The sequence below is a fragment of the Rousettus aegyptiacus genome, unplaced genomic scaffold (assembly GCF_014176215.1).
Source record: "Rousettus aegyptiacus isolate mRouAeg1 unplaced genomic scaffold, mRouAeg1.p scaffold_m13_p_1, whole genome shotgun sequence".
Lineage (NCBI taxonomy): Eukaryota > Metazoa > Chordata > Mammalia > Chiroptera > Pteropodidae > Rousettus > Rousettus aegyptiacus.
In genome coordinates this window covers 154,786,029-154,803,030 of record NW_023416284.1, presented here as the reverse complement: position 1 = coordinate 154,803,030, position 17,002 = coordinate 154,786,029, and the positions used below count along the sequence as shown (strand labels likewise).

General features: G+C 33.2%; 1 pseudogene; it reads left to right on the top strand.

Moving 5' to 3' along the window:
• Positions 1-1,977: 1,977 nt before the first annotated feature.
• LOC107515588 lies at positions 1,978-4,601 on the top strand (annotated as a pseudogene).
• Positions 4,602-17,002: the final 12,401 nt, after the last annotated feature.

The following is a 17,002-nucleotide window of genomic DNA, read 5'->3' as shown; positions in this document are numbered from 1 at the left end:
GACCTCCAGTAGATGTCTGAAACCACAGGAAGCACTGAATCCTATATATACTATGTTTTTTTCCTATACATGCATACCTATAATAAGATTTAATTTACAAATTAATACAATAAGAGATTAACAACAGCAATAATAAAATAAAACAATTATAACAATATACTGTAACAAAAGTTATGTGAATGTAGTCTCTCCCTCTCAAAGTATCTTATTGTACTGTATTCTTGCTTCTTGTGATGATCTAAGCTGATAAAATGCCATACCTATTCCTAAATCTGTGCAACTGTCTCTAACTTTCAGTAAATGGTCCGGTGTCCCTTGTTTCAGAGCATCCCTTGCTGACGTCTTTGTATAGGCTCAGTGTTTTCTAGCCCAACACATCGCCGTCGATCACATGTTTTCTGTCATGTCATGTCTTCTACCCACAAATTTAATACCCTTTCCATATTAACGAAGTACTTATCATGCACCATGGCTGTAACTTTGAAGTTTGAGGTGCAACAGAAAACTAGCACAAATTTCTTTTTCCTTCACAATTTCACAGATAGCAGATTTATTCTTACCATAGATCTTAGCAACCTTAGCACACATTTTTTTTCTTTCCTTATTGAGAACTTTCACATTTTTAGTTAAAGCACTTTTTGATTTCTCTTTGGAAAATCCAAATTTCCAGCATCACTACTCCTGCACTTTGGGACTGTTACTAAGTAGAAGAAAGGTCTGTTGAACACAAACATTGTGATACAACCACATTAGATCTCATAACCAAGATAGTGTCTACAATGTGACTAACAGAGGGAGTGTTTCCAGGGTGGAGATGCTGGACAAAGGGATGTTTCACATCTGGGTTGGAAGGGAGCTGATAGCTTGAAATTTCATCACTCTATTCAGAATACCATGCAATTTAAATTTAAAACACAAATGATTTATTTTTTATTTAACATTTTCAGACTGCTGTTGACTTCCAGTAACTGAAACTGCCGAAGGTAAAATTGGGTAAAAAGGAACTATCATATCTTGGTCGTGATATTGTACTAGTTTTGCAAGATGTTATCACTGGGAGAAAGAGTAAAATGTATAGGATGTCTCTGTATTATTTCTTCTAACTGCTATTACTTTACATTTATCTCAATGAAAATTTCAAATAAAAAAAAAGAAAAATGAAATATTTTCTCTGAAGGAATCCCCTTCTCACTTTTATGGGGAAGATGGGCCATAAATGTAAATGTTGATGATGAGGACAACTGAAGAGCAAGAATACTGTTTCCCGTTTGTGTCATCTGACTGTCAGTAACCTTCAATCTAGAGGCCTGTGACTAGGTTCTCCTCTGGTCTTTCATCTCCTGGACTGATGCCTTTTCTCAAGCTCTTGAGCGAGATCTTTTTTGTTTTTCTCTAAATTCAGGTGGTCCCTAAGGCTTTATCCTCAGTTTCTTCTCATCTACATTTTTTGGCTAAAATGTCTCTCATGACTTTAAATGTCACTGACTCCCTGATGAACATCTCCAGGACTGCACATTTCCTGGAAGTCCAGATCTAGCTGCCTTCTTGACACGATCATTTGCATATTTAATCATCTTCATCTCATGATGGTCAAACCCTCTCCATCAAATATGCTCCTCCTCAAATGTTCTCATTTCAGGGAACTGCATCATTAATTTCATTCTAAAAAATATCAGCTTTGAATTATATTTCTCTCTCTTACTTTTCTCCTTTTTATATTTATGTCATTTGCATTTAAGTAGAAAATCTTATTTGCCCCACCATCAAAATATATTCTACATATGACCAATTTTCCTATCACCCTAGTCTAAACCATTTTTATTCCTGAGTGGTCTAACCATAAAATAATCTTCTAACTGGTTTCTTTTCTTCTACTCTTGCTCTTCTAAAGCTTTTCCCCCCTCAAGGCAGTCAGAGTAATCCTTGTCTTTAAAATGTAAGGCAGATCAAGGCACTCTACCTATTTGAAACCCGCTAATGGTACCCATCACATGTGGAATAAAATTAGATTTTATGCTGTGGCCTGCACAGTTCTGTTTACATGATTACCAACCTTCAATGCATATATTATCATTTGTGGAGCTGATGCCCAGGTAAGTGCTCATCAAGAGACAAGTGGATAAAGAAGTGGTACACATATATAATAGAATATTACTTGGCCACAGAAGAAGAATGAAATCTTACCATTCTTATTATGCTAAGTGAAATAAGCTAGACAGAGAAAGACAAATGCCATGTGATCTGACTTATATATGAAATCTAAAGAACAAAATAAACAAACAAAAAAAAACCAGAAACAGACCCATAGATAGGATAAACCGATGGTTGCCAAATGGGAGGGGGTCAAGGGGCTGGGTGCAAATGGTGACGAGATTAAGAAATACAAACAGATAGTTACAAAATAGTCATGGGGGTGTAAAGTACAGCATGGGGAATACAGTCAATTATATTGTAATAACTATACAGTGCCAGGAGAGTACTACATTAATTGAGGGGAATGACTTCATAAATGACATAAAAGTCAAACCAGTATGCTGTTCCATCTGAAACTAATATAAAATAATATTGAATGTTAACTGTAATTGAAAAAATATATATATCCAGGATATGACCCCAATTTTTCTTAAAATCCTTAAATTTTCCATTATAATCAAGGTCATTCAAACATTTTTTATTATGTTTATCTTTACAATATATATGTTTTCTCTTTTAATCTTATGATTTCAGTTTTTTGTTTTTGTTTTTTTTTTTGTTTTTTTTTGGTTATAACAGTTGATTGATTCAAAGATATTACTTAGAAGAGTAAAATTTACATAATTCAGGAATATGGGTTGTAGATTTACTCTAATTCCTATCTGTCATTTACTTCCTATCTTATCTGGATGAAGTAACAATATCTCTGAGTCTCAATTCCATCATCAATAAAACAATAATAACCACATGAGGTTTCTGTAAGGATTCAATGTGATTACATCTAGCACATAGTAACCCTTCAATAAATGTCAACTATAATTATTATTATTTGTGGTTAACTCATAATTTGATGTGTCAGAATAAAAGATTGTCCTATATGAACCTTAGTTTTAAGCTTTTCTCTCACCCAATAGCGTTAAAAGAGAGGGATAAGACAAATTTAAAACGAACTTGTTTCGTACCACAAATAAAAATTAAACAAGCATTTAAATGTTTTCTCATTTATTTTCTTTTTATAAAAGATTAAATTACAAAATCATTTATTCTCATAGATTTTGCTGTTACATGTATCATGACATTGATCTTTTTGGCACTTCATCATTATTATTACCTTTTTCACTTATAAATCTCTTATTACCTCATAAAAATTTTTTATTTCAAAACAATGACTTTTTCAGCTAATGTTACTTCATCATTACTGAGCCAGGTTTCAAAATGTAAAAGAAACCCCATGATTAATCTTACTACTTATGGAAAATTATTACTTTTGATCAAATTGAGTGGTTAAACAAATATCAGATTCTAACCTTCAATATATCAGAAAAGGAAACATTCTATGCCTCCTCCTCCATCTCCACAACCAGTCTTGATTTTCTTCTTTTTAAAAATGTTTATTTTTCAATTACAGTTGACATACAATATTGTATTAGTTTCAGGTGTACAACACAGTGATTAGACATTTATATAACTTACAAAGTGAACACCCTGATAAATCTAGTACCTATGTGACACAATATGTAGTTATTGCAATAGTATTGCCTATATTCCCCATGCTATACTCTACATACCCAAGACTATTTTGTAACTACCAATTTGTATTTATTAGTCCCCTCCCCGCTTCATGCATTCCTTCACTCCCCTCATCTGGCAACTATCAAAATGTTCTCTGTACAGGCAGTGCCTTCGTGGTTCCCCAGATCTGTCTCTTGCTTCAACAGTGTCTGGACATAACAGACCCACGGATGCCCCTTTTTCCAGCCTTCGACCACCCTCTAATCTCTTTTTCACTTGCAGCTTTCAGAACCTTCTCAGCCATCCTTGGCCTTGAAGACCAGCCAACACCGTTTTTTGAGCTTAACTGCTTATTGCTGAAAAACCAAGAGCTCTCAAATCTGTCAGAATTATTCCATGGAGGTGGAGGCCTTGGTCAACTTCCTGGTCAACTTACATTTGTGGGCCTCCTGCACCTACCTCTCTCTGGGCTTCTATTTTGACCATGATGATGTGGCGCTGGAAGGCGAGGGCCACTTTTTCTGCAAGTTGGCTGAGGAAAAACATGAGGGCACTGAGAGTCTCTTCAAGATGCAAAACCAGTGTGTGGCGCCTGCCTCCTCTTCTAGAACTGCAGAACCCTTCCTAAGATAAGTGGGGCAAAACTCAGGATGCCATGGAAACTTTCATAGTCATGGAGAAGAACCTGAACCAGGACATTTTGGATCTGAATGCCATGGGTTCTTGCCTGTGCAGACCCCCATCTCTGTGATTTTCAGGAGAGTCAGTTCCTAGATGAGGAGGTGAAACTCATCAAGAAGATAGGTGACCATCTGACTAACTTCTGAAGGCAGATTGATCACCAGGCTGGGCTCGGTGAGTATCTCTTCGAAAGGCTCACCCTCAAGCATGACTAGGAGCTTTTGGAGTCCAGAGGTTTTTGAGGGACCCCTCTGCATCCTCCCAGTGTTGGCCTTGTACCTAAGCCTCTCTCAGTAACCACTAGGCAGCCTTCTAACCACCATGGAGCCTTCTCCCATGGTTTGGACCAAACTGAAACGATAAATATTTTTGCAGAAAAAAAAAATTCTCAGCATCTGTGAATCTATTTCTGTTTTGTTTATCTATTTATCTTGTTCTCTAGATTCCACATATAAATGAAATAATACAATGTTTATCTATGGCTGATTTATTCCAACATTTTGTTCTTTTTTATGGCTGAGTAGTATTCCACTGTACATACATACTACCTCTTTATCCATTTATCCATTGATAGACACCCAGGTTGCCTCCATGTCTTGGCTATTGTAAATGATGCTGCAATGAACATATAAATGCATGTCTCTTTGAAGTAAGCAAAACCAAAAAATAAACAAATAGGAGTTCATTTTTGAGCTTTTTTGGATAATACTCAAATGTGAAATTACTGGGTCCTGTTTTAGTTTTTTTTTTTTTTGTTATAGCCTTTGTTTTAAAGTCTATTCTAAGTATTGCTACCCCAGATTTTTTGTTATTATTATCATTTTCATGAAATACCTTTTTCCATTCCTTTGCTTTTAGTCTATATGTCTTTCGATCTGAAGTGAGTTGCCTTTAGGCAACATATATAAGGGTTTTGTTTTCTTATCCATTCAGGCTCCCTAAATCTTTGATTGGAATGTTTAATCCATTTACATTTGAAGTAATTGTTGATATGTATTATTGCCATTTTATTATTCATTTTTTATCTTTTTCTTTTCTTTTTCTTAAAGTCTAACATATCTTGTAATACTGGGTTGTTGGTGATAAATTATTTTAGCTTTTTGTTGTCTGTGAAGCTCTTTATCTGTCCTTTGATTCTAAATAATAGCTTTGCTGGGTAGAATTATCTTGGTTGTAGGTCCTTGCTTTTCATCATTTTGAATATTTCATATCAATCCCTTCTGGCTTGCAACATTACATCAACTGACAATCTTATGCATTTAGGCCTGTTTAGGGTCATGTCATTTGAGACTCTCTGTGTTGGGCTTGTATATCTCTTTCCTTCATCATATTAGGAAAGTTTTCCATCATTATTTTTTTCAAATAGATTTTCATTTTTTTGCTCTCTTCTTCTTCTGATATTTCAATGATATGAATATTGTATGCTTGATATTGTCCCAGAGGCCCTTTGAAATATCCTTTTTTTTTTTTTTGGATTCTTTTTGTTGTCATTGTTTCAATTGGGTGTTTTCTGCTATTTGATCTTCCAAATTGCAGACCTGCTTCATCTAATTTACTCTTGACTCCTTCTAACGTATTCTTCATTTATGACTGGTTCTTTTTTGTTTTCTATTTCTATTTTTCTGTGTTCTATCTCTTTATTGAAGTTCTCACTGAGATCATTGAGCATCCTTAATACTAGTGTTTTAAATTCTGTTGCATCTGGTAGATTACTTGTTCTATTTTGTGTATTTCTTTTTCTGAAGCTTTATTCTTTCTTTAATTTGGGACATGTTTCTTCAACTCACTTTTCTTGGCTGCCTGGCTGTGTTTGCTTCTATATATTAGGTAGAGCTGCTGTGTCTCTCAGTCTTGGTAGAGGTCCTTATTTAGTAGATGTTCTGTGGGACCCAGTGGTGCAGTCTCCCCAGTCATCTGAGCCAGGTACTCTAGGTGTGTCCCTAGGGTTGTGCGTGCCCTCCTGTTGTAGTTGAAGCTTGGTTGTTGTTTGCACATCAATGGGAAGGATTGATCCTCAGGCTGATTGGTGATGAGGGCTGGCCATGACTACAGTGGAAGAACTGTTGTGAAGTGGCTGATCCTACAGAGTAGGATTCACTTTAGCAGAGCTCTGGTGCCTGCCAATTCTGCCCTTGGGCATGTTCTTTGTGAAAGTAGTTAGTGGTGCTCAGGTGTAATCTGAAGCTATCCATGGGCATTTTGGTTCTGAGGCCACTTGGGAGAGGCTTTGCTGTAGGCCAAGCTTAGGGGTTGCCTATCTCTACTTGGAGCTACTTGGTATGAGCTACAAAGTGATCTGCAGATGGCTTCCACTTGTTCTGGTCTTGAAGGTGTTTGGGAGAGACTAAGCTGTGAACTGAGGCTGACTGCTCCTAGTGCTGGGCTTGGGACTGATTAGCAAAAGGTACAGAGCATGTTGAGGCCAGATGCTGCTTGTTTGGAATTTGCACAACTTTGAGAGATTTTAGGTAAGTTCATAGAATGAACCAAGGCAGGATGCTTGTATAGAAAAGCCACTGGAAGTGGCTTAGTTGGGCCCGTAAGTTGGATGGGGTCTCAGGTAATTACTGGGGGCAGGGGAACCAGTGTTAGCCAGTATGAAGGAGTCTCAGATATGGTGGCCATCTGTATCTGTACTCTGGGTTAGGGGAGGGCTCAATAAAGGAACAATAGATTCTACTATCACTTCTGTCTGGGAGAAACCTGCCTCTCTAGCCTTTGTACTGAAACCGGATAATTCAGTTCTTTCCCATATGCCTCTGGTGACTTTTGAGCTGCTGCCCCAGCACTGGAGTCCAGAGCAAATGAGTCTGTCAGCAAGTAAGTCCATGCAGCAACCCTTTAAGAGCATTGCTTGTAACTCCAGCTGCTCTCCATCTCACTCAGCCATAATCCTCACTGGTTTTCATAGCCAGAAGTTATAGGGATTTTTCTTCCCATTACTAGATCCCTGAGGCAGGGAGCCTGGTGTGCGGCTGCGACCTTTTGCTCCTTAGGAGTACCTCTGTACCTGAGATATCACTCCTGATTTTTAACCACCACACATGGGTGTGGGACTAGCTTGTTCTGTGTCTCTTGTCCTCTTATCAGTCTCAATGTGGCTTCTTTTGTATGTCCTTAGTTATAAGACTATTCAGCTAGACTTCAGGTGATTCTCAGTGATGGCTGTTCTGTAGTTTAGTTGTAATTCTTATGTGGTCATGAGACTCCTCTCATGAGGCATGCACAGTGTTTACCTACTCTGCTATCTTCATTGGAACTCTTGAAAAATTTTCTTGGTTTTTCAGAATAAAAAAGCACAAAGTTTTTTTTTAGTGGTTAAAATCATCTCTAAGATCAGAAAAAACACACTGTTTGTGCCTTGAGGTGTTTTCATACTTATTCATTAGGGCGTCTCTGGTAAACAGTAAAGATTCTGTCTCAAGATTATCATTGGAGTTTACAGAGTTTATGAAGAAACATGTGCTATCTCAACTAGGTCATTAAAACTCTGAAAAAGCTACACAGAGTATTAGCAAATATATAAATATTTTAACTATCATCTGGTTTGTATACTTCAGCTAACTTTTAAAAAAATTGTCATCCTCTTTCAGTGCTTCATTTTTTTCTATAATTATTTATCTAACTTTATTAATTTATTTTTATTTTATATCCCCTCATTAGGAATATAAGTGAAAAGATAGGCATTTTTTTGTTTTATTCACCGTGTTATTCTCAAGACCTAGAACAGTGCTTAGTATATAGTAAGCACTTAATATGTTTTTGTGTATTCAATGAATGAATGAACATCATCTTCCTTTAAATGTTGTAAACATAAATAACATTTTTAAACTTTAATAACTAAATGAATAATTTACTTAGTTACTGCTTCTATTAAAAAATAGTAATATTTTCTCCTGCTAATTGGCTATCTTCAACACTGCCAATAAAACTTTGGATATTCGAAATGCAAATATATATCTATATAAAGATTATATATCTGGATCCATATACAACTTTGGATCTATAACTGTATGGATCTAGCTATATATCTCAAACTACATGATCTACTGAAGTAGTTATGAATTTTGAGATGAGCAATAATTGACAAAAAATAAAAATGTCTGTATGTTTTAAATTTTACAGATGTATGAACTTGATTTCTTAATCCAAATATCCATCATCCAAATTATGTTGTTAGTCCACGTCTTTTTCTTTCTTCTAGGAGTGAGGGAGGGGGGGAGGGACGGGAGGGGAGGGATGGGGGGGGAGGGAGGGTGAGTGAGTTGTCTGTCGGTGTTCTGGAGTCGTGCATGGGGTTCTTTCTTTCTTTCTTCTTTCTTTCTTTCTTTCTTCTTCTTTTTATTTCTTTCTCTTGTCTATCCTTCCTTCCTCTTCCTTCCTTCTGTCTTCTGGTTCCTTCTTTCCTTTTTTTTTACTATTAATCTTTAAGAAAATAAAGTCTTTAAGAAAATATTTTTGAAAATAACCAAAAACAGAAGGAATACATTCAAACACTTCTAGAATCAAAAAAAAAAAAAGCTCGTTAGTCTTTATTTCATAGCCAAGAAGAACATGTTGAAAATAGTTTAAAAAAATGAAATGACAGATAATACTGACTCTCACGAGGGTTTACAAGAAAAATAGCAAAAGTCTTTCTGTTTATATGGCAGTTTATCAATATTTAGTATAATTTAGTATGACACAAATTCAGATCTTCATATTTTCTTTTTCTGAAAACCCTCTATATTGTTTAAATATCATGTTGAATTAGACTGTACAACTCTCTAAATTAGCTAAGTGTTTCCACAATAGTGCCACTGAATCTAGGCTGCCAAGCAAGTGCCAACTCAGCATGGTTTTTGAATAGTTGGTAAATGAAGCATCAAAATTCTGGAGTTTTTAAATGAACGCACTTTCTTAACAAAAATCCTAGAATTACATGTCTGTTACAATAACAATTTTAGGGGAAATATTTTGACATTTGTAAGAGAAATGGCAAATATTTCATTAATTAATTGATGGAAAGGTAATTATTAAATATTTTTGGTTAGCATAACACTATGCTACTTTCTATGGTAAATAGAAAAGATTATGCTGAAAAGGAATCACACTGAACTCTTCTTCTTAATGATAATTTAAAAAATACCAAATGCCGTAGTTAATCAGTATAAGGACAGGAAGATAGGGCTGAAATGTACCATCCGTGAACTCCTCTAACAAACAAGTCCTTTGAGGAAATTTTAAGATCCCTTCAATCTAGAAAGGAAGCAATCTGATCAGTTCATTCATAGTAAGAATTTCTCTCTGATGAGTAGTTTCATTTTTAAAGTAGATAACATCATTAAATCATAATAATGAATCCTTAGTGATAAAAGATCTGGTGTCAGGGAATTCGTAGTAGAGGTGTGTCTTACCTGTGTGTTCCAACAGGTCCAAATCATCACTTTCTTAGCAGTCAGCAGCTACCTATGAGGGGGGTTGATTCTGGTAGCAGAGAATCAAAATACTTCCTACTATCACAACTTAACATATGGAAGTCACAGAAAGGGGAAAATGTCCCTGTCTGAATCATGACAGAAAATTAAATGTAATACATAAATCCACAGTGAATGGTAAAATACACTGTCATATTTTCTCTTTTGTGAAAGTGTAAACATGCAAATCTTTCATCTGGAGAGAAATCAGAAAACGAAGATAAACTATCAGCATCTTCTCTTGAAGGGAACTTTCTACTGCCACATCAACATATATCTTTCTAATCATAATACCTTTGCATGTCCTCTCTCTGTGTATCTGTGTGTGTAGTGTTCAGAGGGTGTGACAACTAGTGTGGAATGTACTTAAATGTCACTGCTCATGCTCTGCATCCAGACAACTCTTGATTAAGTGCCTTCTTGAACCAAATAGGGGCAGGATAGTCATTTGTGCCCAATAATCCATGCACAATAGAGCTTCTTGTGAATGAATTAATTTGATAAACAATTATACATTTCAGGCAATATGCTAAGAAATACAAAAATGAACTTGATAACATTACTATGTTGTTTCACATTCTCAAATTCTAGCTGCAGATAGACACAATATGAAAAAAAAAATTGAAACGAATACCGAGAAATGCTTAATAAACATATTCAGAGTAGAAGAAGTGATTAATTTGCTTAGAGAAGTTAGGGACACTTAACAGAGGAGATGATTTTTAAGAAAATTCTTATAGAAGAAAGAGAATCATTTAGTTTGTACTATATTTTTTTTGTAATTTGGCTGTTTGTTTTGTTTCACGAAAGTCTTCTTTCTGCCAACTAAATTATTTATGCTTTGAAAAGATATTTTTCTTTTGAAACGGTCTCTGTTAGTAACATATACTTGGCATTTGTCAACTTAACACTTGGAGTTTCTATTCTTGTGAATAGTAGGCCTGTGATGTGAACTCACGTGCAATTTCGATGAGGCACAAATTTGAATCACAACCTTGTGAGAGGAGTATGTGGAAATGACTCATATAGCTAATGGGTGAGGCTGGCGACCTCCCAACTCTCCACAATCTAACATGGATTTGTTGTACTTTATTTAATCTGAGGCATCAGCACATCAGCAATAACTCTTGTGCTTTAAAAAAAAAAAAAAAAAAAAAAAAGTGGTAACTAAATCTAGCTATACTAACAATAGAATGAGACATATATTAATGCCTACTTTATTTTAGCTGGAAAACTAACTTTAATAAATTTATCATTTCTGCCCTGTATTTATTGAATCCTTAAGTATTTAAAGTCATTCCTTAACATATTCAGTTGTATTTTAATATGTTTTACAGTGAACATTATATATTAAAATATCATTGGCAAATTTGAGGCGTAACAAAAGTCTCTATTATTTCTTCAGACAATGTCAGGTGTATTCTCTACTTCTCAAACCATAATAAACCAATATACCCTTGCTAAATGGTCAAGATAAAAGCAGAAACATTTTCATTTTAATCATTCCTTTCTAAAGAATCCTCACAATTTAACTAATTGTAAAACCCAATAAGGATTGTATGGACATAACAACCACAATTAAAAAAAAAAAAAAAAGAGCATTTAGTAGCAAACTTGGTTTAAGGGTTTTATCCTTTTATATCAGTGAGAACTAATTCATGAAATATTTCATAGACTTTGACACTTAGTAACTAGCTAGTCTACTACTTTACTGATAAGACAATCATATTACTCTCAAAGGTAATTTATTATGAAAGAGCTAAAAAAAAAAGTGCTCATTTGCAATTATTTGTAAAGAATAAGAATTTGGAAACAGTGTTTAATTTATCAAAATTTACTACTATTAATGCATGTTGCTATAATGCAATTTTATAAAAATATTTTATATCAATAAAATCATTCATTATATTTTGTTCTTTTTTTAAGTAAAATTTCCTATATTTTGTTCTAATACACTAATTTTCTTTACAAATGTTTCCACATAATTATGCTGGTAGGATCTATGCAAGTACAATCATAAACAAAGAGTACACAGTTATCCTTAAATGAATGCTGGATATGTCATCTCTGGTAGGACACTTATAAGGGAAGTTATTATAATGTTTTGTCTTTTTAATGTTATGGCTATATTGCAGAGTCAAAAAATATTAGTTGTATCTGATTGTTATTGATTTAAACCTAACATTTAAAACAGTATGAAAATTCTCTCCTTAAATATGTATTAAAGTATTTCTAACAGCTATTTCCGAGAGTCACTAGCCAGTGGTTTGATTTCTCTGATTCTCCTACTACTAAGTGCTTTCCTTTCCCTGACAGAACACTTTGTGCCTTTCTATAGTAGATTATCCTACTAAATTGGGATGCGATGTAGGCTTTTGGGGGAGGTTTCTCTTTGTTTTGATTTTTTAAAAAATGTGTACATCGGTTTCAATTGCTCCTATTACACACACACATACACACACACACAGAACATACTTTGAACCACTTCATAGATAGGGTTACTCCTATGGTATTTATTAGAGACCAAATTTCAGAATTAATTCTTCCTTTCTCCTGCTAATCACATGAAAAATTTCATTTCTTAGCTAGCACTTTGAAGCTATGCATGCTTCATTTCCTTTTTTTTTTAATTTTAAAAGGACTATTATAATCAGATTAAAAATTCCTTATAAAATGTAAAGACTGCCTCCATAGCTTCTTAATAGTGAAAGTCATTTTATTTTCCTTTCAATTAAAATCTTTTTTAAAAAAGTTAATTGATAGACAAGTTGTTAATATTAGCAAACTGCTTATTTGGGGTTTTAATCCTTATGTATCAGTGATATATGGAAAGGGCACATATGATATATACAACAAATAGGGAAGTCCAACCTGAAGGCTATAACTATAACAAGGAGTTTAAACTAACCTTTTTAAATTTCAGCTGGCCAAGTAGGAAAGAACAATAGTTTATGTTTAAGTTAAAGGAGACCATAAACTGTGATGGAATGTTCCCTAGATTTAGAATCAGAAAACAAACTTCAGTTCTATTTCTACCATTTGATAACTGTGTAGCATTGGCAGTACTTGGCTCTTTGAAACTTCAATTTTGATTCTATTAATTGGGAATAAGAATACTTCATATCAGCAGTATAATATTATATGGTTAAGAGTGTAGATGCTAGAGCCAGCCTCTCTGAATCTGATTTCTGGCTCTTGCCTATACTAATTGTATGGTGTCTGACAAATTGCTTCATTTCTCTGTGTCTTGGTTTTATCATTCATAAAATGAAGATAGTAATAATGATAATGACCTATTTCTTAATATTGTTGTAAGGATTAAATGAGTTAGTATATATAGTGTCTGTAATATCATAATTCTTCAATGAATGCTATTATTTTTATTTTCAATATTATTTTTGTTCAGAGAGTCATAAGAATTAAGAAAAAAACATAGACAATATTCTAAAATCAAATCATTACAAAAATTTAAAGTAGCGGTACACAATAAAGCAATTTGACATAGCTTTATTCTGTATCTAATATTACAAATTTTTGATTGGATTTATTTATATGATTATAATATGACATACTAATCCTTTAGCAATTTGTGTTTTTATATTTAAATTTCACTTAGCCCCAAAGAGTTAAAATAGCTTTTCAAAGCATCGACTTTCTGAATTTGGCACCATTCTTCAAAATTATTAATTCACGAAAGTTGGCATTAGACTATAAACTTCTTTAGAAATAATTACAAAGCAGAAGCATGCGATTGCCTTAAAAATAAGTTCTTTTTAAAGGGGGAGGATTTTAAAATAAATCCTTTTATTCTTTTCTTTTCTTTTATCTTTAAATTGATTTGTGGACATAATAAATTCTGTTGTTTTTTTTTAAGAACCAAACATAATCTCAATTAACTATACACAGACATTTCAATAAATAGGGATAAGCTTTTAAAAATTACCATGTTAGTCACCACCAAAAAAATATCACCAAATTAGATATGTCTCTGCACAATATTATAGGTTTAAATATACAACTCAGATTCCAGAGCTATTATTATGGTCTCAAAGTCTGAGACTGAAACTGAAAGATGCACTTCAGCTGCAAATATGTAGCAATTATCATGAAATGAACTTCATTCCACATTTTTGCTAATCACCATGGTAACCTGCATTCAATGAATTCTTTCTGGGAAATATTCCAGACTCTTTCAGACATTTTTAGTTTAGAAAGTTAGAATATTTTTTACTTATTTGGTTGCATATATTGTTTTTAGCAATATATAATGGCATCATAAAAAGAATTTTCCAGAATTTTGAAAGTATTTGATGATTCCAACCTAGGAAGATATACTAATAAGATCCTTAGGTAATAAAGGCAGAAGAATATTGACTAATAATATTTACTAATAATAATTCACAAATATGTTAATGAGTTCAAGAACTTAAAATTTTACACAGTTTCTTAAGTGCTATAAATTCAATATTTATTTTTACTGTTGATAAACATACAGCCTCGCTTACTCTTAATTTCAAATATTAAATATATTGAATATAACATTGAGTTCTATCAATAAAATAATATCACAAATTTCTTACTCAGTCATTGAAAAAATTGTCCATTTTGGCAATTTAATGTTCTGAAAAAAGTATTACCTTAGGATACATATAAAAAGAATGGTGATTGTTGGCTCTGTAACAATATTGCTATTCTCAGGATTATGTGTATGACTTGGGAGATAACCTATACCAGAATCAGACTAAGGACATTAGAGAGAGGTATGTGCTGGTAATTTACATTTTATATTTTCCACAACATATGTAGTAGTAGAAAATATATGATGGATATCAAGTTGAGTAGTTATACTTTAAGATGCTAGTCAGAAAACTGATGGTGGCCAGTCCATGATGGGATAAAAGACTTGTGCCAAGAATTTACAACACTAGCAAACTAACATAGGGAAATAAATGCAAAGACACTAGAGGAACTTCGATCCTTTGGCACTTATTCCCAATCTTACCAAGAATAACATAAATCTTCAGATTAGAGGACTACTTACCTCAGCTCTTATTACCATATACAAAATATCTGCCTTTAACATAAAATCGTAAGGCATGACAAATGCTGAAAGAAGAACAAACAAACAAAAAAAAAAAAAGAAAGAAAGAAAAAAAGAAAAAATAGACTTGAGAGACAAAGCAAGCACCAGAACCAGACTCACATATAATATAAATGTTGGAATTATTAGGCAGGAATTTTTTTTTAATTGTGTTAAGAACACAATATGACCTCTAATATCTTAACAAAAATTAAAGTGTATAACACAATATTGTTAAGTATTATTAACTATAGGTGCAAAGTTGTACAGCAGATTTCCAGAACATAATTAAAATAGCATACCCATTCAACATCAGCTCTGTATTTTTCTCACCCCTAGCCCCTGGCGGCTACTTATTTTAGTGTCTGCTTCTATAAGTTTGATTATTTTAGATACCCCTTGTAAAAGAAATCATACAGTATTTGCCTTTCTGTTACTGGTTAACCTTACTTAGTATAATGTGCTCCAGATTGAACCATGTTGTTGCAAATAGCAGAGTTTTCTGCTTTTTAAAGGGTGAATAATATTTTATTTTATTTAGATACTACATTTTCTTTATCCATTCATCTATCAGTAAACTATATGTTTCAATGTGTTGGCTATTGTGAATAAAACTATAATGAACATGAGAATACAGATATCACCTTGTGATTTTGATTTAAATTATTTTGGATATACACCCAGAAGTGGGATTGATGAATCATATGGTGTTTTTATTTTTAATTTTTTGAGAAATTTCTAGACTATTTTCCATAGCTGCTATACTACTTTACATTTCCACCAACAGCGTATCAGATAGGGAATTTAAAATAATAATAATTAACATTTTAAGAAGTATAATGGAAAACACAGATAACATGAAAAAAAATAACAGTATTTTAAGAAGAGAGAAAAAATTATAATAAAGAGTCAAAAGAAAATATTTGAAATCAAAAATACTGTAACAGAAATGAAGAATGGTTTAATGAACTCATAAGTTGATTTGACATGACTGACAAATCAATGAGCATGAACATAAGTAAATAGAAACTTCTCAAACTGAAAATATAAAGAGAGAAAAAAATTAAGGAAACATTACATAACATCCAAAATGGTGGGACAATTTCAAAAAAAAAAAAATGCAACAAATGTGTAACTGAAATACCAGAAGGCAAAGAGAAAACTTAGAAGAAAAAATATTTAAAGGAAAAAGCGGCCAAGAACTTTTCACAATTAATGACAGATACCTAACCACAGATCTAAGAGTTTGGAGAACAGCAAAAACAGAATAAATACCCAATTCTTTTCTTCTTCTTCTTCTTCTTCTTCTTCTTCTTCTTCTTCTTCTTCTTCTTCTTCTTCTTCTTCTTCTTCTTCTTCTTCTTCTTCTTCATCAACCTATGCAATATCATATTAAAACTTCAGAACACCAAAAAGGAAGGCAAATTCTTAAAGGAAGTCAGAGAAAAATATTCTACTTATAAAGGAGTAAGAATAGTGAACTCAGATTGGACATATAAGTATGACCTCATATTTAGCTTAATATAGAGATAGTTATTTATATGAATATATATAGATATATATGTGTATGTATATATGTGTGTGTGTATATCTATCTATATATATATCTGTCTACCTATATCTGTATCTATATCATCTATATCTATATCTATATCTACATCTACATCTATATCTATATCCTCACACACACGCAGGTTTGTATAGATACATATAACTCATCTGCAAAGGCCTAGAAGCAATGACACACCAATAGTAAACCTAATGCTCAGATTTTCATTTCTAAGACTATGCTTCGGTTAAAGAAACTAAGTTTGAGAAGGATAGGTATTCAGCCTTTTTCAAGTGTTTGCTAGAATTTGCCAGTGAAGCCACATGGTCCTGAAATTTGGTTTGTTGGGAGATCTTTGATTACTGAATCATTCTCCTTGCTAGTAATTGTTATATTCAGATTTTCTATTTCTTCATAATTCAGTCTTGCAAGATTGTATGTTTCTAGAAATTTATTTTTTTCTGGTTTGTCCAATTTGCTGGCATATAATTGTTCATCAGAGTCTCTTATGATGCCAGCTGGCTTTAGTGA